The sequence below is a fragment of the Dipodomys merriami genome, unplaced genomic scaffold (assembly GCF_024711535.1).
Source record: "Dipodomys merriami isolate MVZ:Mamm:240054 unplaced genomic scaffold, mDipMer1.0.p SCAF_9, whole genome shotgun sequence".
NCBI lineage: Eukaryota > Metazoa > Chordata > Mammalia > Rodentia > Heteromyidae > Dipodomys > Dipodomys merriami.
In genome coordinates, this window is record NW_027206512.1 from 22,657,350 (window position 1) to 22,681,007 (window position 23,658).

At 36.9% G+C, this 23,658-nt stretch overlaps 1 long non-coding RNA gene across 1 annotated transcript in view; it reads right to left on the minus strand.

Annotated features, from left to right (window-relative positions):
- Nucleotides 1-23,658, minus strand: part of LOC138820726 (uncharacterized) — an 80,756-nt gene that overhangs the window by 15,848 nt on the left and 41,250 nt on the right. Inside the window, exon 3 of the long non-coding RNA XR_011369967.1 lies at nucleotides 12,575-12,621. This is a non-coding gene — a long non-coding RNA (uncharacterized lncRNA). The remainder of the gene's footprint in view (nucleotides 1-12,574; nucleotides 12,622-23,658) is intronic.

Here is a 23,658-nt window from a genome sequence, read left to right on the forward strand (position 1 = left end):
TTTATCTAGAATGCAACACATTCTAGAGTAACACACGTTGAAAATTCAAATCAAGCTTGACCTTTACTTGAGTTTTCTTATCCTCTTTGTAGCTTTGGTGAATTCAGAGCTTACAAATCTCAGCTCAATTTGTTTTGGGGGGCGGGAGTACGCATGCACACATGTGTGTGCTTGATATTGGGGTTTACTCTGGAACTCATGTTCACTAGGCAAGCACTCTACCCCTTGAACCACGCTACTCAGTTCTAACTTGGTGGATTAGGAAGATTTACCAGCCAGTACCCAAACACCCAAGAAATATTATCTGTTAAACATAGATGTCAAAATTAAATGACATCAAGGCAATATTCTTCCCTGCCAAATGTCTTATTTTTGTGGTGGGTGAAAGAATGAAATGAGCAGACAATATGAACAATTATGATTTGGTTCTACTTTATAAAATAAAAATGCAAAATCTTTCAGAAATCACAAAAGAAAACTGAGATCCCATCACAGAAAAAGCTGTTAAAGGGGAAACCTGAATAAGAAACCTGAAGGTGTTTATGGGGCACACATTCTTGCATATTAAGTACCTACTAAATGAGTTCTGCTTAGGTTCAACCTCATTGCTATATATTCTTTGAATTATCAGTCTGTTAACTAATGTACAACAGCCATCCACAACTCAACGTTTAGAAGGTAAAATTATTGTTTATTTCTGTTTCAGCAACTATGAGATTAACCAAGAAAGCCTAAACTCAGGTTGACAGATCAAATCACAGTACTGTTGGGCAATTTACAAGTAAATTGCTGAAGAATCCTCGGCCATCTTCAACTGAGTTCAATAAACGGAATTAAGATTTAGACTCTAAAAAGAACAATCTAAAAACGGTGGTGGATATAAAAAAGCAACCATACAATGTAGCTACCTAGTTTTATGAATAACCTGAAGTAACCTAAAGTGGAAACTATATGAGTAAATAAAACTGAAGGTAAACATTAATGATTTGAATGTAGATGGTGGGTCTCTGACTAATACATTTGGACTCCTGCTGAATGAGAGTCAAGGTTATCATTGTTTCTCTAAACAAATCCTGAAGCCCACAGATAGTAACCTTTGAAATTTTAACAGTGCAGAGTTCCGCTGATTGCTTCAGCATACATGCCTCTGATCAGAGAACTTTGAACTGGCCATTTTTGTTTGAAAAACTTGTAGATATTGTATTTCCTTAAGTTAAACAAACCCTTGGACATACACACATGGTGTTTAATGGATGTTATTTCCTAAAATGGAAGATTTCACTGCTAAGAACTTGAATGGAATAGTACAGACCTGACCCCAGACAGAAAAAAAAAATACCCTTATTTCCTCATTTTTGTCACCTACATCGTATATTTTTAAAAAACTCAAAGTTTCTGTCAGAAATGATCTTAAGTAATAACTATTTTAAAATAATGTAAAAATCTTATTATAACACAAATACTATAAACTTTATTCTCTTTGCCTTACAATACTTTATTGAAATACAGAGGTGTTCTTAGATGAATTTCTGGTAGGATAACTATTTTCCTATTAAATTTTATTAAAATCTAATATAAGAAAAAATCTAATATAAGTATTATTAAAATACATTATTCAATAGCACAGATATTCATGTTGCTTACCCTGAAAAACTGTTTTAAAAGCACTTTAATCAGCACATCATTTCATTGGGTAAATTTCTATGTGGTAAAAATGTGATCTCTTGATAAATTTAAGCCATATAAACTCTAGAGCAAATGAGTTTAACTCCTTTAATTAAATAAGTGAAATTTATTATACATAAATGTTTTTTATTATACATAAATGTTGACAATAGAGTTCAGAATATTAAAAGTATTACTGGGCTGTGATCATTACTATTTATCTTGGAGTAAAATACTAAACAGAAAATAAAGATCTATGCTAAAGAATATTTTAAGAATATTCAGTTATTCTGTCCTTGATAGAGGATGAAATCTGTTTGTGCTTGCTTTCATTCTAGATAGTTCTCCTTCAGACTAGGTTAAAAGTAAGAAAGTTTAAAATACAATATTAACAATACAAAAACTGCCTTATTCAAATGCCCTAGGGTAGATAATACTGTGGACAGTGACAATTTAATTGAACTATTATTTCAGAGTTTGAAGTATCCAAATGTCTAAATAATTAATAAAGATATAATATAAAATCAGAGCTATAATCTACACATCTACTTAATACAGGCAATTGTGTGACCAGTCTATAATGTGAAATAATCCCACACAGTATTATTAAATAGCATTTTTCAATAGCACAGATGTTCATGTTGCTTATTCTGCCAGGAAAACAAATGGTTTTAAAGTATTTTAATCTGGGTGCTATTAGGTGGAGCATGAACTACTCAATTCACCACAGAATCTCATTCTCAGAAGACTAATTCACAAAGCTCTGTCACACCTGCCTCAGTTTAGTAGACAGTAAAGTTGTAATCATATTTTAAACTGCCTTACCTTCTGTCAGAGTCAAGAAAGATTTGGAGAGACCCTCTTAGGAAAACCAAGAAGTCGGTTGGGTTTTTAAGTCTAGAAACATTGATCATTTATAATGTCTTTGAATGTTATCATTAAACTTTTTACTTCTCCATGCTAAAAAAAGTCCTGGCCATTTGGAGGAGTTTCAGGAATCCTAGAGCTCTGTAGACCTCACTTCTGCTCTGACAAAGGAGCCCTGGATTTCAGGGACAAGCTCTGCAGAGGGCAACACAGTATGGAAACGTCATGACGTCATGACGTAAGGCCTTTTCTTCCTGCAAGTCATAAGAACCAACGGTCAGCTTGGTTCTTAACAAGAATTTCCAGCTCACTGAGACTCTTCCTAAGTGAAAAATCTATCCATGAGGCCAGCAGGCACATAGATGCCAGATGATGGCATCTGACAACTATTCCATTCAAAAATTTAAAATAGCGGGGCTGGGAAGGTGGCTCAGTGGTAGAGTGCTTGCCTAGCATACATGAAGCCCTGGGTTCGATTCCTCAGTACCACATACACAGAAAAAGCCAAAAGTGATGCTGTGGCTCAAGCCTTCAGCCAAAAAAGCTCAGGAACAGCGCCCACGCCCTGAGTTCAAGCCCCAGGACTGGCAAAAAATAAAATTAAAATAGCCCCCATTTCTGAGAAAATAAAATCCAAACTGTATTCATTTGTTCTGTGTTCGGTACATGAAAGGAAGCAGCCTGGAAATGAAAGCCTTTCAGCATTTGAATCATTTGACGAATTTTGGATGACAAATTGAGCTTGATTTGTCAAGCTTGTTGGTTGGGTTTATTGTTTTGCTTTATTTTCATTTTATTTTGTTTTTGCAAAGTGTTTTGTTTCGCTTCTTTTCTTTTGTCAGTGATGGGGCTTGAACTCTAGGCCTGGGCACTAGCCCTTAGCTCTTCAGCTCAAGGCAAGAGCGCTACCACTTGAGCCACAGCACCACTTCCAGTTTTATAGTGGTTTATTGGATATAACAGTCTCACAGACTTTGCTGCCCAGGCTGGCTTTGAACCGGGATCCCCAGATCTCAGCCTCCTGAGTAGTTTAGGATTACAGGTGTGAGCCACTGACGCCCGGCTTATTTCACTTTTTTGAGACAGAGTTTTGTAAGCTAGTCTGGCCTCAAACTTGCTATGTATCCCAGACTAGCTCACAGTCTTCTTGCCTCCACCATTGGAGTGCTGGAATTAAAGTGTACACCATCATGCCTTACTGCAAGTTCTTTGAAAGAAGCAAAATGTGAAATGAAAAGTGCCAGAGGGAGAAGGTTATACACAATTGGTGCTTAATGTATGCTCATCAACAAGCAGGAGATACAGGTTTCAATTAGATCAAGGAGGTAGGTAGAAAAGATACAAAATGGGCTTGAGAAAGGTTGGAGATCCATCATGTAAAAGGGTGAGCCTTGAGAAAGGTATAGAAAGGTTGCAGATCCAAACATGCTATGACCAAAGGGTAGCTAAGAGGAAATGGTGAACTTAGAGCATGAGCTAGAAAGTAAAGGAAGTAATATCTGCAAAGATGAGTGAACAGTAGTGATTTCTAAGTATCTCCTAAAGGAAAGGAAAGTAGAACTTTGGATTGAGAGAACATAATAATTTCTTTAGCGAATATTAGATAATAACAGGTAGTTTGCTAAAGGCAGGAAGTAGAAGGCAGAGGCAAATAAACAGATATTGATCTAAAAATATGTACATATTTAACAAGGATCATTTCATATTTTTTCCTATTTTGCTTCCGTATATGTCATCTTCTTCCTAATCATTGTTTCAGGGAAGATTAAAATTGTCATAGCAGGAGCAAAAAGAGAAAAAAAATGTTAACATCCATCTAACATTGTAGCCTTTCCAAAAGACACAATACTCGGGAGACATTTTTGCTGAGAAAAGTTTTGCTCCTTGTTCATCTACATATGAAAACAAAATTCAATAGTCTTAATCTACAGTGATTTTTTTTCTTTCTTCTTCTTTTCTAGACCTTAGAAAAGTCAGAGAGCACTCTGAATGTAAGGAGCACTCCATTCTACCTATAAATAAAACGGAAAGCCTTTCAAAAGGGACAACTTAGCAAAGCAAAAGAGAAATTCAAAAGCAATGATAGTGGGCTAAATACATCACTGATGGTATCCTGAGATCTGCTCTCCTATGAATGGGAAGTATGAAGATGAAAATTCACATGTAGGGGCTAAAGAAAAAACCAAAAGTGAGTTCTACACTGCTTCTCAACTTGGAATCTGTAGAAAAACTTTCACATTGTTCCTATCCCGCTGGGCCAACAAGGGGAGACCCTTGTCAAGCATAAATAAACACAACTGCTTAATGGCAAGAGAGTTCTCCAACTATGTATGACACTGTGACAAGAAAGTTTAGAATCATATCTACATGAATGACTAAGAGGCATATACTCTGAGCTCACATGCCATTGCATGGGTCTGAAGTTGAGGTAGGACACACCAATAAGGTGAATTCATCTTCTATGTTATGTGAGGATAACTACATGCGGTCTTATCAAAGCTTCATCTTTGGTCCAAAATGTTGAATTGTGGCATGTCCAGCCACACAGTTTGAACCATCCTCACAGGATGATACATTATGTAGATAACACAACTGCAGAACCCTATGGAATAATAAAATTCAGTACTGGAGAATTCAACTCAGGAATACTGGAGAAAAATTTTAAACATATACTCAAGAACTTAGTACCTATAGCCATGGTAGATTTGGGAAACCAAATTCTAATCATCCTTTAGGTTAGCCAGATTGGAAAACAGATGAAGTCCTGGTCATCATTCTGGTGGTCATTCTGTCTTGGGACAATATTGCCTTAGGAAAAGAACTTGGTGTTCTAGGCAGGTTGCAGAGAAAGTGGCCCAAGCCATTCGGAGGTAACAGTCCTTTTGGCAACAGTTTATCAGCAAGTCCAATGTCACAGGGAAAAATCATCCAGAACATTCACAACACATCTCATCCCAAAGAAGCCACCCACACATGTTTGTCTACCCTGTACTGTTCGACAAATCTTTACTAATCTTATTGCAGGCTTGTTGACTCTAGCTTTGAAATCCTAACCAGAGAAATCAGAGGTCAACTATCAGCAAGTTAAAGAGCTTACCAAAACCACTCACGGCAGAAACCAAAGGTGGCATCTCTTCCTTCTGCCTTTTTCACTCTTGTTTCTAAGATTTTCACAGTACTGTGAACAATTTCTCCCCGTTTCCCTCATTTAAATCTATCTCTAGCACTTATTTCCAAAGAGCAAGTGTTATTAACTTTCCTTTTCTCTTATATGCCTCTTTTACTCACTTGCTTTCAGAGATTTCCTCTCTCTGTTGTCTAAGTATGCTGTCCAAAATTTTTTAAATATCTGGCCATATGAGATGGGAGACCGAATGAAAAATAACCCGTAGTATTACCATGGTGAAGTCACCACAATGATCATGATCTATAAACTAAGACTAGAGGTGTGGCTCAACTGGAGGAGTACCAACTCTGAATGAAAAAGTCTGACAAGAGTGCAAGGTCCTGAGTTCAAACCCCAGTACTGGCACAAATAAGTAAGTAAATAAATATAAAATTTTAAAACCACATGCATGATTTCACTATTATTCTAGGGCACTATATGTCGATCGTTCGTATATCTAAAATTATCAGTGGGTTAAAGAAAGAACTCTTAGTAAAGCATATTCTTTTTGTTGTTGTTTTCTATTTTCATTGGGAATGTAGCTTGAACCCAGGGCCTGGGCACTGTCCTGAGCTTTTCCACTCAAGGCTAGTACTCTGCCACTTTGAGCCATACCTCCACTTCCGGTTTTTTGAGTGGTTAATTTGAGATAAGAGTCTCATTGGGACCTTTCAACCCAGGCTGTCTTTGAACCTTGATCCTCAGCCTTCTGAGTAGCTAGGATTACAGGTATGAGCCACCAACACCGGGCTCTCTTCTTTCTCTCTTTCTTTCTTTCTTTCTTTCTTTCTTTCTTTCTTTCTTTCTTTCTTTCTTTCTTTCTTTCTTTCTTTCCTTCCTTCTTTCTTCCTTCCTTCCTTCCTTCCTTCCTTCCTTTCTTTTCTTTCTTTCTTCCTTTCTTTTTTCTTTCTTTCTTTGCTGAAGACAAAACCTATAGTCTGATACATGCTACATAAGCCTTTACAATTCAGTTATGTGGCATCTCTGATCTAAGTTTTTGTAAGTATATCCCGTAATATCCATGCTATCAAAATTGCCTAAATGATGCATTTCTTAAAACAAATTTCTGTTGTTAAGTGTCATATTTTATGTATGACAAATTATTCAGAGTACTAATCCCCTGTAACAAAGAAACTTCAAAATACAGTGGCTTTAAAAGAGTATAAATTTCTTTCCCTTTAATGTTACATCCTGATGTAAGCAGTCTGAGACTACTAGAACAGCTGCACTTTGCCTAATGTTCCCATCTAGAAAGTCACCAATTGGCTAAACCTAGTCCAAAGAAAGATGGGTAATGCAACATTGAGTGTGTCTGCTATAAAACTTGAAGCTTTTAATTAAAGGAGGAAAGGAGAATAAACATTGATAGAGTAATCTCTCCTACAGAGAACTATGATTGGACAGGAAGGGAATAATTCTGGAAGACTAATGGTTTCTGGGAAACAGAACTGAATCCCAAAGATCTAGGTTACAGAATGGCTTATTTATTATTTAGGCATCAAGGTGTATTATCACTACTCTCAATTTTGCCATAAAAATATTACCTTTTTGTTTTCCACTATTGGTCCTCTCGCTACTGGGTAGTAGAAAAAGGAATCAAAATTTGAATTATATTTATTTCACAATAAGATGACCTTCCATTAAGGACTCAACTTGAGAACTCAGATTTTGGTTTTGTTTTACTTTATTTAAAAGCCTATTCTTGCTGGGCACAGGTGGCTTCTGCTTGTAAACCCTAACTGCTCAGGAGGCTGAGATCTGAGGATCTTGGTTCAAAGGCAAGCAGGCAAATCCATGCAACGCTTAGCTCCAATCAACCACCAAAAAGCTGGAAATGGGGCAGTGGCTCAAGTGGAAGTATACTAGCCTTGAGCAAAACAGCACAGGGACAATGTCCAGGCCCTGAGTTCAAACCCCAAGACCAACTACCACAACCCTTTTCCACCCCACCCCACCCCCTCCCACACAACTATTCTCAACTGACTCCCATGCCAGTAGCTTTCCTTGAGCTTCAGGAAGATACACAGAGGGCAGAAGGAGAGGGCTCATGGGGAGTGAGAAGTTGCACTAGTGCCTGCCTTCAGTGTGTGCTCGTCCTGATAGAGATCCCTGATAAGGGCCTACAGAAGCTTTGCCATCTGTTTCTAATCAGGTGCAAAACTCTGCCTGTTCACATTGTTTTACCCATTCAACCACACACCAGCCTTCCCTAGAGTGGGCCCATCGGCACACTAAAGTGGTGGGAAAAAACCACTCTGTCTTTAGAGTATGGTCACCAGAATATACAGTGCCATGCCTTTAACTGCTCTAACAGTCTCTTGAGGACTTTAGCATAAGAGGGAAGGTCAAGACATGTGGCCAGCATTGCTTTCTTGCTTTCTCTCCTTCTCAGTCTCCTGGAGGCATAGTAAGTATATTTAGATTGTCTTCTTTGTTCAAATTGCCCTGTGCCTCAACGAAGATACACATTATCTTTTGCTAAGGATATAATTTCAGTTATGACAGTTATTATCTCAAAGTTAGGAAGAACCTCTATAAATCCTAGTAAGGGGAAAATTGTCAATATTTTTTGTTATTGTTCTATCTGCAGTATACTTTTTTCTTCTAGACTTTTAAAATAAATTCTACATCTCATATTATTTTTCTTTCTCCTTATATTCCTTTAGTAAGGCTAACTTCTACCAACAACTGACAAAATATATCAGTCAGGTGACTTAGACTAAGGAGAAAGAAATACCACTCTTTATATTGAAATATTCAGTGGTATTTTATGGTTTCTCGTTTTAGTTTGACAACTTTCACATAAAAGTCTTTTACAGTTAAAACTTTGCCATGAGGTTACATTGATCAAGATGCATTGTACTCATAAACTAATATGTTAACTTGAAAATCCTTTGTGTAACAACATGAAGATAATAATAACAACCCTTAGCCTTGTTTCAGTGATTGATTTATTATTAATTCACAATAAATCAAAGTATTTGAAATTTTATTTTTTTATTTTTCTCATTTGGACATATAATGCTTATTTTGTTGTTGAGTAAAAGGAAATCAGAATGTAAATTATATATTCACTATAAGTATAATAGCATTTTAAAAATAAGTTTGAAAGGGGCACCAACTAGAACATTTATAGAAGTGTACAAGAATTTTCCTCTTGAAGTTTCCCAATATTCTCTAACACTACCATGGCACTTCTAGAGAAAGATATATAGATATAGATTTTTTTTTTGGTGGGTTGTGGTGCTTGAACTCTGGGCCTGGGTGCTGTCCCTCAGCTCTTCAGCTCAAGGCAAGCGCTCTACCACTTGAGCCACAGCACCACTTCCGGTTTTCTAGTGGTTTATTGGAGATAAGAGTCTCTTGGACTTTCCTGCCTTGGCTGACTTTGAACTGTGATCCTCAGATCTCAGCCTCCTGAGTAGCTAGGATTACAGGTGGGAGCGACCGGCACCTGGCTAAGAAAGATAATATTTTTTAAAAAACAGATTCTATGGATTTTCTTAATATAACTCTCTGATCTCTGGTTTTCATTTCATCTTGTGGTCTTGCCAAATTACAAAGTTTTTCCAATGTTTATCCAGTTACACAATGTATACTAAGATTTCCAGATGGAACTCTTATGAAAAGTTAAAGAAATCTTGTTCCTATTAAATACATTCCATGAAAAAGTTCAAAAGATAAATTAAACAAATGTATTTTGGCGGAGAGAGCAAATACTTTAGAAAACTTAAATCTCATTTTTCTTTCTAGGGGTATATAAGCAAGTTCTGCCACATTATTCAAATGATGAGAAAATTCCACTGGTTGTAAAAAAAACAGTTGAACAGGAAGTTACAGAACCTGAGTTCTAATCTCTTTTCTGTTCTAGTTGATGACCTTTATGTTACCTAACCAAATCAGCTATCATACACAAAACCTAGAGAATATCTGTCTCTTCCACATCACAGACACTACTGCAAGGTAGAGTTAACAACACATTAATATTTTAACATTTTTGTTTTGAAGTGGTGTCTAATTTCTAAAGAAAACTGAATAGTAATTATGGAAAATGTATTGCAGTGTAAAGCATTAATTAATGATAAACATTTCAATAATATTTCCTATGAGAAGAAAATATTCCACAGTGACTGGATATGGGTAATTATAGTATGATGCAAAACCGTATTTATCCAACATTTGTCATGTGCCAAGCACCAGCTTTTATAAGTTTTATGTCATTTTAACCTTCACAGAAAATAAGAAAATTGAATCTTGGCATTATTAGATAACTTACCTACCTAAGGCTAGAGAGTTAGTTAGAAAATAAGCCCAGGATTCAAATCCAGATCTGTCTTAACCACCTGCCTCGTAGTATTCATTAGAAAAGCAGATCACTAAGTCTTACACATGTTGAGGGTTTCCAACTCAACATGTAGCACATGCTGAGAATACAGAGACTACAACCTTTCCAGGTCTCTCTCGTGTCTGTATGTGTGTGTGCATACATATTCCAATATTTTCTGTTTACTATAATTATCTTATAAAATACGGATAAAAATTGTAATCTCTGGTAAAGAAATCGAGAAACAGGGAAATGCACAAATTGTAAAAACAAAATATTCATGACTAGAGCTCCAATAGAAATCTTCATGACTAGAGCTCCAATAGAAATGTTCATGACTAGAGCTCCAATAGAAATCTTCATGACTAGAGCTCCAATAGAAATCTTCATGACTAGAGCTCCAATAGAAATCTTCATGACTAGAGCTCCAATAGAAATCTTCATGACTAGAGCTCCAATAGAAATGTTCATGACTAGAGCTCCAATAGAAATGTTCATGACTAGAGCTCCAATAGAAATGTTCATGACTAGAGCTCCAATAGAAATGTTGGGGAAAAAAACAGGTTTCTGCTTTCAGAAATGACAGGCTGTGTGACTTAATTCTTACAAATCACCACCAAACAAATAAAACCCAAATACCTATGGAAAACACACTAGAACAAAGGGAAGTGTGAAATCAGAACAAATCATCTTTCAGAAAGTTTAAAACATTAAAAAAAAATAGAATAGTGTAATGAATCTTGAAGGTATAACAGGAGCCTGCATCTCACACAGAGGGCACTCCTACAGCTCCTGGCATTTCTGAGGTGTTACTGAAGAGAATTCCTGGAATATATGAAGAAGTTGCAGGCTGGGGCTCATAGCTGCTTCTGCAGCTGATCTGAACAAAATCAAAGCCTATCAAAACCATATCATTCACTCTGATAGTGCACAATATTGTGTCTTTGTACATTTATTATACCAATATTAATTATGTACAATATTTCTTTTTTTGGTAATACCGGTGTTTGGCTCAGGAGCTTTTACATGCTAGATAGGTGCTACATCTACCACTTGAGCCATGTCCTTAGCCCAATAATGTACAGTATTTCTAAAAGCAAACTGGAAATACATATCAAGAGTCATAAAAATGTTCATTCCATTTGACATAATACATACTTTGCAATTTATCTGAATAAATCCTTCAAATGTGCCCCCAAGATTTATGTTCCCAGAGCTTCATGGCAGTATTGAATTTTGCCTCTGTGCATTAACTCATCCTGGGGAGACAGTATTTTCTTTTTAACCAAGCTTCTTAAGTACATACATAACCAATCATTCTTTCAAAGAATAGCTCAAACCCAACTCCAAACTACTCCTTTTTAAACAAACTAATAACATATAATAAAAATAAAATTAAAGACATAAAATAGAAAAGAGGCAAAGAAAAGAAAACTCAACATCCTATAATGTACAATAGTTATCAAAAATAGTAAACAAGCCAAGAACGAAGAGACAAAACAGTACATGGTCTCCCTGATAAGTGGATGCTAAATCCAAAATGTTAGGTGATATGACAAAACTAACAGGACTTAAGAAACAAAGAACTCCCACTCATCTGGTTGAACCACTACCAAATATCCCCATGCTGCTGATCACATATATGGTATATAACATGTGAGCACCGTTATATATTACAGACTGTGATAGACAATTTGCTCCAGGAAAGTTAGAATGAACTTGTGACTTTAAATGAGCATCATTATTCCACAATACTATGAATTTCCAGAAATTATGTAATCACTTAATCACAATCAAAAAAAAAAAAAAAGAACCTCGGGGAAGGGAGGGAGGGAGGGGATGGTAGGGGGAAAACAATGGAGGGGGTAACAATGTTCAAGAGGAAGTGTACTCATTACCTCACTCATGTAACTGTAACCCTCTGTATAGTATCTTTACAATAAAAAAATTAAAAAAAAATAAAGGAAATGTATATATGAGAAAAAAATTAAACAAGAGATCAATACATATGAGGATGAAGAACAAATAATTAAACATGAACGAGGATCTTGCCAAAGTCCCATTCTTCAGGAAGCCTTCCAAGACCTGTACATAGAGTTCCTGCCCTGTCTGTGAACTTTAATTTTCTCCTGTACTTCCCCCCAATTCATGGCTTTTCCAGTTCTTCGTAAGATGATGGTTTATTCATTTCTTATTCCCCACCTGATAGCATGATATTTAAGAGACTATGACTTTATATCCCAGCACCTACTCAAAAAGAGATTCATATACCCTATTATGGATCAATAAAATGTGACACATCTTACAAGACACTATGTTGAAAACAAACTTTACAATTTCAGGTACAGGGGCTGGGGGAGAGGGAGGAGTTGGGGAGAGGGGGAGGGAAGGGATAATAGGGGATAAACAAAGGAGGGGGTAACAATGCTCAATAGGAAATGTACTCATTACCTTACTCATGTAACCGTAACCCCTCTGTACAGTATCTTTACAATAATAAATATATAAAGAAGAAAAAATGTGACACATCTATACGATGGAATTTTACTCACCTATCAGAAAGAATAATATTATGTCATTTTCAGGGAACTAGATGGACCTAGAAAAAATTGAGTAAATTATAAGTAAAGTAAGTCAGGCTCAGAGAAACAAATGACACATTTTTTTCTCAAATGCAGAAGCTAGATCTAAAATACAAACATACATGATAACGTATACAGAGTTTTAAGCATATGCATACAAACTGAGTAAAGGATGTCCTATTTAGGGGAAGAGTCCAGTGATGTAACTCTTCTGAACAACTGATATTGCTTAGCATAGTAAATCCAGGGCAATGTAAACATTCTTTTGGGGGTCTGGGGCAATGAGAGCAGGGCACAGGAATGGAAGGAGAAATGATGAGCAAATGCAGTCATTATATCCAATGTACATTATGTAAAAATGGAACTATATAACTCGAGGGTAGGAATAGGAGAGAATTCCAGAGAAGGATGGAAGAGGTGACACTGATCAAGATACATGGTACTCATAACTTGATTTATGGAGTTGAAACTCTTTATACAATTACTTGACAATAAAACATTAAGGAAGAAAAAGAGGATTCAATAAGTACTAATTGAATAAATCAATGATGGAATAAGTATTAATTCAGTAAATCATGAACAAAATCATCTCTATGTGCTCCTCTATCATCTGTTCTGTGTTTCTCTTGTTTCCTTAAACCTACAAGTAAAGATGTCCCCATTTTGCTTGTCCGGACTATTTTGGTTTTCTAAATCTTGCCTGCAAATTTGTGAACAGTTTAGCACGTGTGTGTGTGTGTGTGTGTGTGTGTGTGTGTGTGTGTGTGTGTGTGCATGCACGCCCGTATGCATGCGTGTATGGGCATACATACTAGTACACAGGCTTGAATGGAAGGCCTCACACTTTCCCTTGGTTTTCACCCATGGTTTTCACTCTACCACTCGAACCATGCCTCCAGTCTAGCTGGTTTGCTGATTAAATGTAATGGAGTCTCAAGGACTTTGATATTCCAGGTGGCTTCAAACCTTCATCCTCAGATATGGGGCCTCTAGGACCTCCATCCTCAGATCTGAGTCTTATCAGGACCCAGACTCTGCACAATTCAGAATATGACCTGAAAAATGATATTAGGGTCCTACAGTGTTTTTAATCCAGTTATAATAATAACTTCAAGATGAACTTTTAATGCAGTATTACTGAGCAGAGAGGCATTAATAGTTTCATTCCAAGAAATAATTTATGTTTCTGAAAAGATTTCAAATAAACAATAGTTAGAAAATAGCAGAAAACAAATGATCTGTTTTATAACCAAAAACAAGCTATAATGCAGTAAAAACATTATCATAAAACATAACAAACATAATAAAAAACATAAACATTATAGGCTTACACCTATAATCCTAGCTACTCAAGAGGTTGAAATCTGAGGATCATGGTTCAAAGCCACCCTTGGTAGGAAAGTCCATGAGACTCTTTTCTCCAATTAACTGCCAGAAAACCAAAGTAGAGCTGTGGCTCAAAGTGGTAGAGCTTGAGCCTAAAAGCTCAGTGACAGCACTAAGGCCCTAAGTTCAAGCCCCAAGACTGACAGAAATAAACACATCATCATCATCATCATCATCATCATCATCATCATCATCATCATCATCATCATCGTCATCATCATGGTTTTCCCCATAGCAGTAGAATAATTGAATAGTATAATTTTAAATAATAATAGGCATAAAGCCAGGTGACGCTGGTTCATGCCTGAATCTAGCTACTCAGGAGGCTCAGATCTGAGGATCATAGTTCAAAGTCAGCCCAGGCAGGAAAGTCCATGAGACTCTTATCTCCAATAAACCACTCAGAAAACAGGAAGTGGTGCTGTGGCAAGTGGTAGAGCACTTGCCTTGAACTGAAGAGCTCAAGCTCAGCACCCAAGCTCAGATTTCAAGCCCCAAAACTGACCAAAAAAAAGAGAAGAAGACGAATAGGCATTAAGTATCATTATATAGTAAATGTCACCATTTATGTTGTCCATTTTTTATACTATGATCCCAATGCTTCCAACATTACTTTTTGTACTTATTGAATAAGTTAATCAGAAGCACTGTAAGCAAAATATAAAATATGTGAATAAACAAAAATGTTCGGATAGACCAAATTACTGGTGTTGTATGAAAATAATAGCCTTTGATAAGGTCTCCATACTGTTAGGTGCTTCACACATGTGAACTTCAATCCTTTCAGTGCTCAAGGTAGGCTTCAAGGAGGAGGTTAAGTCAAAAAGAAGGAGGTGGGATCATCCATGAAGATGAAAGGAGACAGAAAGGTCCAGGCAGAACACTATCACATTGCAGCAATCACAGAGACAAAGCAACAGGATGTGATTCAGGTACTTCAGATTTCTGTACGCATGGGGAAGTGGAAATTAAAAACAAAGCAGGATTTCATCCGGAAGACCAAAAGAAGCCATCATTGCTAAATAGAACTTGTCATTATCTAGTATTTCTTTAAAGTATGTATGGACCAGCAAGATAATTGCCAGACTGCAATAAAAGAAAAAGCATATCTGAGAGTGTCTTCTAAGCCATATTCAGTTCTTATGTTCCCTGGGTCCTGCCATACTACATTTTGTCTTCCCACACTGCTGTACAAGACATCATTCTAACAAATGCCTCTTGGGGCTCTATGTGAAATGTTTAGTCGGTCAAGCAGAGCCAAAAAGGTATGCATTCTAATCACATTATTTTAAAGTTATATGGGTTTTCTAATGTCCTCCCACTGTTTCAGCCCTCATTGGGACAAGAGTGCCACCCAGTGTTGAATCACTGGCTCTTCATAGTCCTCAAAATGCTTCCTTTTCACTTGAGCTACTTGTTGAAAAGCCCTTTGAAGTCTCCTCCCAAGAGTAACAAACATGAAAGAGAGCATTTCTTAACATTTTCCCCCCAGAGATCACAGAAAAGGAGCTCAGGGCTTTTTTTCAACACAATGACAGTGATAATGCCTAAAATCAGTGGATTGACTGCTTCATCCTGGAAAATGTTTGCAGTCTATGCCCTCTGGACTCGCTAGTATTGGTTTTGTTTTTTTCTAAAATATATGTGTCAAAAAGTACAACTGAAATCATGATTTATGAACTGAAATTGGTTAGGGGTAAAACTACTTGCTCCTTCTTAAAGTGGTCCTTACCGATAACAAACTCTTACAAAGGATTCCAATGAAGCTGTTTGAAAGTACATTCCTTGATGTTAAAAAAAAAAAAAAGTCTACAAGACTTTGCTGTCAGATTAGAAATTTAAACTATTTGAAAGGGTTTATTAGAAAGGAAGTTTTCTCAGGTTGTTGGAGAAGAAATTCTTTGTGCTGATGGATTTCTGATGGATTTTTTTTTCTGCTTCCTCCCAAGCTGCTCCTCGCTGCAATTACACTTTCCCTTTCCCCTCTTCTGGCTTCATAGTTTTCTCGTGTACATTGCGAAATGAACTCTATATATGTGGCTATTTTCTTAGTCAAAATAGAAGCCATATATTTTAAGAATTGAATTTTTAAATGAAAATGACTTGGATCTATAGTTTTAAAAATATAAAAATAGAAGCCAGCCTTCTGTTATTGACATTTAAGATTCCCAGTGGACCTAGACAATCATTACATAATACAGCTTGACATACTACCCACAATAAGAACTATAATTATTAGTACTTTGAAGTCTGGAACAGTGATGATCATTTCAAAACTTACTGCAAAGCCACAAACACTAAGATAACATGATACTGACATAAAGCATCAGTGTAAAAAAAAAACTGAGAGCCCAGAAATCAACCCACACATTTACAATCTATTGCTTTTTATCAAGAGTACCAAGACCATTCAATAGACTTATCAACAAATTGTGATAAGTTGATAGCTGCAGGCAAATAATGAGATTAGACTTTTATATAACCGCAGATAGAAAAAAAATAATTTAAAATGGGCCAAAGACCTAAATGCAATCACAAAACCTATCCATCCCCTAGAAGAAATCATAGGCATAAACCTTTATGACCATAACTTAGAAAATACTTTCTCAGCTGAAACAAAAAGACCAGTAACAACAACAAAACACAAGTTTATCAAGAGGATTTCATCAAGGTGGAAACTTTTCATGAAAATTCATCTGGGACACCAGTGTTTCATGCCTACAATACTAGCTACAGGAGATGCTAAGATTTGGAGGAATGAGGCTCAAGGCCAGCCAGACAGAAAAGTCCACTAGATACCATCTCCAAAATAAGTAGCAAAAAGCAGGACTGAAGGCATGGCTCAAGGAGTAAGCACCAGCCTAGCAAACACAAGGCTGTGTTTAAACCCCAGCATAATAAAAAAAATTAATTTACAAAATTAAAAAGAAAGTGAAAAGGAAAACCACAGAATCCTATGGATAGCAAATTGTATTTCTTTTGTGTATATGTGCCAGTCAGGGCCTTGGTGCTTTCCCTGAGCTTTTGTGCTCAAGGCTAGCACTCTACCCATTTGAGCCAACTTCACTTTTTTTTTTTTTTTGGTCGTTAATTGGAGATATGAGTCTCACTGATTTACTGCTCAAGCTGGCTTCAAACCTTAATCCTTAGATCTCAGCCTCCTGAGTAGCTAGGATTACAGGTGTGAGGCACCAGAACCCCAGCAAATCTTATTTCCAATAACAAACTTGTAGATACACTGGTAAAAAAATTATTATAACTCAATAACAAAATGACAATTTAAAGGTGGACAAGCCATGTGGCTCATGTCTGTAATTCTAGCTACATGGGAGTTTGTTATTGAGAGAATTGTGGTTCCAGGCCAGTCCAGGCAGAAAAGTCCAAGATACTCCATCTCCCAAGGAAAGCTAGCACCTATGCTCCCTGAAATGATGTGAAGCCTAGAGTAGGCAAACAGTGGCACAGTTATGTGCCCAGGAAGGAAGCAAGACTCTATCTCAAAGATAGCCAGAAAATGAATAAACAGAAAAGAATAACCTGACTAGAGGTGTGACTCAAGAGGTAGCACACCAACCTAATAATACCCTAAATTCAAAAGCCAAAAATAATTAATTAGTTAACTAATTAAACACACATGTTGCTTTACGTGTCAGCTGGGGTTGACTGTCTTATTATGATCTAATCCGTTTATGGTATAGGAAGGAGCAGTTTCTTTGGGAAACTCTAAAGGAAAGCCCTTAGGTACTTCTGATCAAGAATGGAAAACATCACTTCTGTTTATATTCCACTGGCCGTATCAAGCTGTGCGGCAAAACCTGACATCAACAGAGAGCCTGGAAGAATATTTCCACTGGGAAGGACATCATTGGCTACACAGTTAAGCCTGCCATTATAAAAGGGGCATTATAAATCTTTTACAAGAAGAATAACAAATATTTAAGAACAATAATTGATTATGTCTTTCATTCTTCCATGTTTACAGATGAGATATCAAAGTCTGAAAGAAGAAAAATGATTTACTTACAGTTCCACAACTAATCAGAGCCAAATCTCTCATACAGAATCACTCTTACTCTCCTCCTAGAGCACGATGCACCCTTGCTTTCAAGAAGTTTGTAAATAAAACAGGAAATGAGTGAGCCAAATTAGCTGTGTAAAACACAGCCAGAAGTTACTATTTCCCAAACAAAAAAGAACTTACTATTTCCAGTTGGGGTGTGTGTGTGTGTGTATGTGTGTGTGTGTGTGTGTGTGTGTGTGTGTGTGTATGCACGCGTGCATGTATGTGTGCATACATACATGTGCCCAGGCTAATCCTGAGGCTGGAAATCAGGGCCTGATATTATCTCTGGGCTTTTTTGCTCACAGCTGGCCCTCTATTACTTAAGCCACACCACCAGCTTTGGCTTTTCACCGGTTAATTGGAGGTAATTGTCTCATAGATTTGTCTGCCCAGGCTCTTTGCTCCTCAGATTCAGCTTACTTAAGTAGCTAGAATTATTGACATGAACCACTGGTGCCCAAATCAATTGGCAAATTCTAATTTGTGCTACTAATTGATGAATATCAATAACAAGGTACTTAAACAGAAAATTAAAAAAAGAAACATTGTCAATCAGAGTATGATTTGTTTTTTTGAAAATGGCAATGTTAATAAAATGGATTAAACTTTAAAATGTGCTACGCCATGTCACACTATAGGTAGCACAGTAGAAGTTGAGAAATATTCTCTCAGTATCTGATATCTGCGATCTAATGGAGCAAAGAAGCCACACATATGATTTCAAAGGAGTAAAGTTCCAACATCAGTCTTTTTTTTCATTTACATATACTTACTAATGTAAATACAATACCAATCAACATTTACAATGAACTATACTGTTCATTAGTTGAAAAGATAGGAAAGCAATGGATATAAGAAGTTGGTTTTTAAAAAATCAATGAAAGACTTCTTTATGATTCAGTTGACATGCCCATAATCCCAGTTCTCTGGAAATGGATGCAGGAGGATCCTAACTTTCAGGCCAGCCTGGCTACATAATAAGTGGGAGCTAAAGCTGTACCTTACAGTGAGACACGATCACAAAAAATGAAACTGAACTGGACATAAAAATCATATGGCTATATGAACTTCACAATAAAGATCACTCTATAATGTCTTGTTTATAAATTGCTTGCTATTCATCTTTTATATCAATATCATATATCTCCTGAACTATGCAATAAGTAATTCTGCCGGGAAAAAATAGCAATGAAATATCTATCTGCATGGGGGAAAATGTCCAGGACCGGGTCCACAAATGATTTGCACAAAGTAGCAAGATGAATTTAGCAGAAGTAATAGGTACACCTAAGGTAGGCCAGAGCTGAGCCCCATATGGCATGTGAAATCCTCAGAAGTTCTTGGAACTAAGCTCAGCTTTGGACAGTCTTATCAAAGGAATACAACTCAAGGGAAAGTGAGATTAGACTATAGTGCTCTCTCATTTTGAAATAAACTGAAAGATAAACTTGAGTCTTCTTTTAAGACTGTCAGTTTTTAAATGCTTAAATAGGGATACAGGTTGATCCATTGTAACAATGAGATGTACAAGACCTTATGTTGAAAATGAACTTTCAATTTAGGTGGGGAGTTGGGGGGTTGGAGCTGAAGAGCTGAGGGACAGCACCCAGGCCCAGAGTTCAGGCCCCACAACTGGACCCCCCTCCCAAAAAAAAGACTGTCAGTTTTGTATACATGATTATTGTACCACCATTATCTTCCTTGATGATCCAGTTCTGTAATAAAGATTTCACAGTTCCTACTAATTCAAGTGTATATATGTATATATATATATATATATGTGTGTATATACAAATATAGATACTTATGTATGTATATATATGTACATAAATATATATATACTCTTAAAACATATTTCTAGCCAGGTGCTAGTGGGTCTTGCCTGTAATCCTAGCTACTCAGGGGGCTGAGATCTAAGGATGGACATTTGAAGCCAGGTTAGGCAGTAAAGTTCATGAGACTTATCTCCAATTAATCACAGAAAAAGCTGGAAGTGGTGCTGTGGCTCAAGTGGTAGAGTGCTAGCCTTAAGCAAAAGAAGCTCAGGCACAGCTCATGGGCCGGGAGGTCAAGCCCCAGGACTGGCATAAAACAAAACATATTTCTGCCAGGCACCAGTGGTTCATGCCTGTAATCCTAGCTATTCAGGAGGATCTGAAGATAGTGTTTCAAAGCCAGCCTGAGCAGAAAAATCCATAAAACTTTTATCATCATCAAATAATCTCAAAAAATGCTAGAAGTGGAGCTGAGGTTCAAGTGGTGAACTTTTGGCATTGAGTGAAAAAGCTCAATGACAGCAGCCAAGCCCTGAGTTCAAGTCTCAGAACAGGCACACACACACACACACACACACACACACACACACACACACACACACACACACTGCCACCACCACCACCACCACCACTACCACCACCAAAACATATATTTCTCTTTATTTTTTTTGCCGGTTGTGGGGCTTGAACTCTGAGCCTGGGCGCTGTCCCTCAGCTCTTCAGCTCAAGGCTAGAGCTCTACCACTTGAGCCACAGTGCCACTTCCAGCTTTTTCTGCTTATGTGGTGCTGAGGAATCGAACCCAGGGCCTCATGCATGCAAGGCAAGCACTCTACCACTGAGCCACCTTCCCAGCCCAAAACATATATTTCTAAATAAATCATTTAACATCATCCTTCAGGAGTCTATAGATCAGTAGTAGAGTACCTGGTTAGCATGTGGGAGACCTTTGGTTTAATCCCTCACACCCCAAAAAATTCTACAAGAAAAATCTTTTTTGTCTAATATACATTTGTCTTAAACTGAACCTTGGTTAATATATAATTTTATTTACTTTAAAATGAACACTGGAAAAGGACAATATAAAGAGGGAAAATTGCCAGCACAGGTGGCTCCCACCTGTAATCCTAGGTACTCAGGAGGCTGAAATCTGAGGATTGTGGTTCAAAGCCAGCCTGGGCAAGAAAGTTGGTCAGACTCTTATCTCCAATTAACCACCAGAAAACTGGAAGTGGCGCTGTGGCTCAAGTGGTAGAACACTCACCTTGAGCTGAAGAACTCAGGGACAGTGCCCAGGCCCAAAGTTCAAGTGCCATGACCAACCAGAAAAAAGGAGGAAGAGGAGAAGGAGGAGGAGATGGAGGAGGAGGAGGAGGAAGAGGAGAAGGAGGAGGAGGAGGAGGAGGAGGAGGAGGAAGAAAAAGAAGGGAAAATTTTATATGAATGCCAGTTGTAAGTATGGATTTAAAATCCTAAAGTATTAGCAAACCAACTTGAATGGATATAGAAGTGATTATTTTATTTCAGGAAATCTCAAAATTGGCTCAACCATAAAAAATCAATCTTGTGATAATCCATTGATAAATCAAAGAAAAAGCACGATTATTTTAATACATGAAAAATGCATTAGAAATATTCAGCATATATTATAACTATTTACAAATAGCAAACAAAAGCTAGAAGAAAATGTACTTAATAATTTTTATTTACACTTCCACAAACATCACACTTAATGACATAACTAGTAGAAATGTTTAAAGACTATTGTGGCCTCTGCTTTCCTGTAATATACTGCAATGCTAAAGCAATAAAATTAGAAAAGAAAAATATAAAAGAATTATCAAGGGGGGGTGGGGGAGCTGGGAAGGTAGGGGAAGGGGAAACAAAGGAGGAGGCAACAATGCTTGATAAGAAATGTACTCATTATCTTGCCCATGTAATTGTAACCCCTCTGTACAGTATTTTCACAATAAAAATAAATAAATTTTAAAAAAGAATTCTCAAAACTGAGAGCAATGAAGAATCTGATGCATATTCTTCTCTTTGTCTTCATTTATAGTAATAACAAAAACAGAATCAATCACTACAGCCAACACCTGTTCTCTTTCTTGGTTCCATTTGTCCAGTGACATGAGTTTTCCAAAGCAGTTAATTAACAATGTTCATTTTCAACACAATTGGACCTTGTGTGTGTCCCAGAAGAAACATGTAATATTCTTTAACCATTAAGTAATGTTTCTCATGTATGTTTTACAAAGTAGTACCTCTTAGACAGTAATAACTTTCACCCAGTAAAAAAAAAATTAGCGTTTTTTTTAGGGAAAAATGTTTTTAAATTTTTATAAACAGGATATTTGGTGCAATTTTAGAAGTACTTCTTATAGTTGTTAATTCTCAAATCTCTGCTCTCTATCAACAAAACATCCCACATCTTGAAGGCTTCAAACGCTGCAGTCTATTAAACAGGGAAATATGCTTATCTCTCATGCTTTTCCCACCTACTGAGGGACTATGATAAACTATAAGGCAGGGTGTCAATTGCAAAGTAAAATCAATTTCTTGGAGACAATGCTGAGAGGGATATTATGACTATGAACAAGAAACTCAAAAATCCCAAAAGAGTACTGTTAGCAAAGTCATGGCAGGCAGAGAAAGCCTACTTAAATTCTTTGTAGCTATCTTCTCTCCACCACTTTATAGTATTATAGCAAAGGGACTCCAAAGGTAGTCTTCAGGATCCCCACTTCTTTGTATCCATACTCTTTTGTTACTTACTGGAGTGTAGCTGGGATCTGTGGCTTGCTTCTAATCAATAGACTATGAGGAGTGTGATGGTCATTCATGGTTATATGGGAAAGGTAGACAGCAGTTTAATGATTATATCACGTTATTAAAAAGTGTCCATCATTGCAGCCTGAAGCTAGAGACTTCCCTTACAGATAGGATTTGCTGCACAATTTATGGCACTCAATTTAAAAGCAATATGTAAAGCCCTTTGTCTACATTCAAACAGCTACAACAGAATATGAAAGCCAGTATGAGTCTTATATGCCACAGCATCAAATATATACCCATAAAGACAACTCTGCTTATAGCTTTTATGCGAAAGTAGTAATGTGAAAGAAGACATATCAAGGAACTCTGGGAGGTTTCCAAACAGGAGTGGGCAAAAATGAAGACCCTAAGTCAGAAAACAAACCATGTGGTTAGGCCTAGAATTAGATTCCTCCCTAATGGAATTTCCACATAGGAATTTTTTTTTGTTGTGAAAATACCGTACAGAGGGGTTACAATTACATGGGCAAGATAATGAGTACATTTCTTATCAAGCATTGTTGCCTCCTCCTTTGCTTCCCCTTCCCATCCCGCCCCCCACAAAGTTGTAAAGTTCATTTTTCTACATAACGAATTGTACATCTTATTGTTGTAATGGGTCCACCTGTATCCCTATTTAAACGATTTGTTTTTGCCCTTCCCCTCCACAAACTATACCAACATCAAATACAGTGAAAGTCGGGGTTATACTGTGGGGGAGGGACATACAAAGCAACAAAGAAATCATCTTATAAATATGTTAGAAACAATTGCATGAAAGAAAAAACATTTAAATACTTATTTTGGGGTTCATTTCACCTAACATCAACTTATCTGACTGTTTCTGCTTGTCTCAGACATATACCAGTTATTGCAAATAAGGGAAACTATGGGACCTATGTTTCTTTGGGTCTGGCTTACTTCACTTAATAGAATTTTTTCCAAGTCTTTCCATTTCCTGACAAATGGGGCAATGTCATTCTTTCTGATGGAGGCATAGAATTCCATTGTGTGTA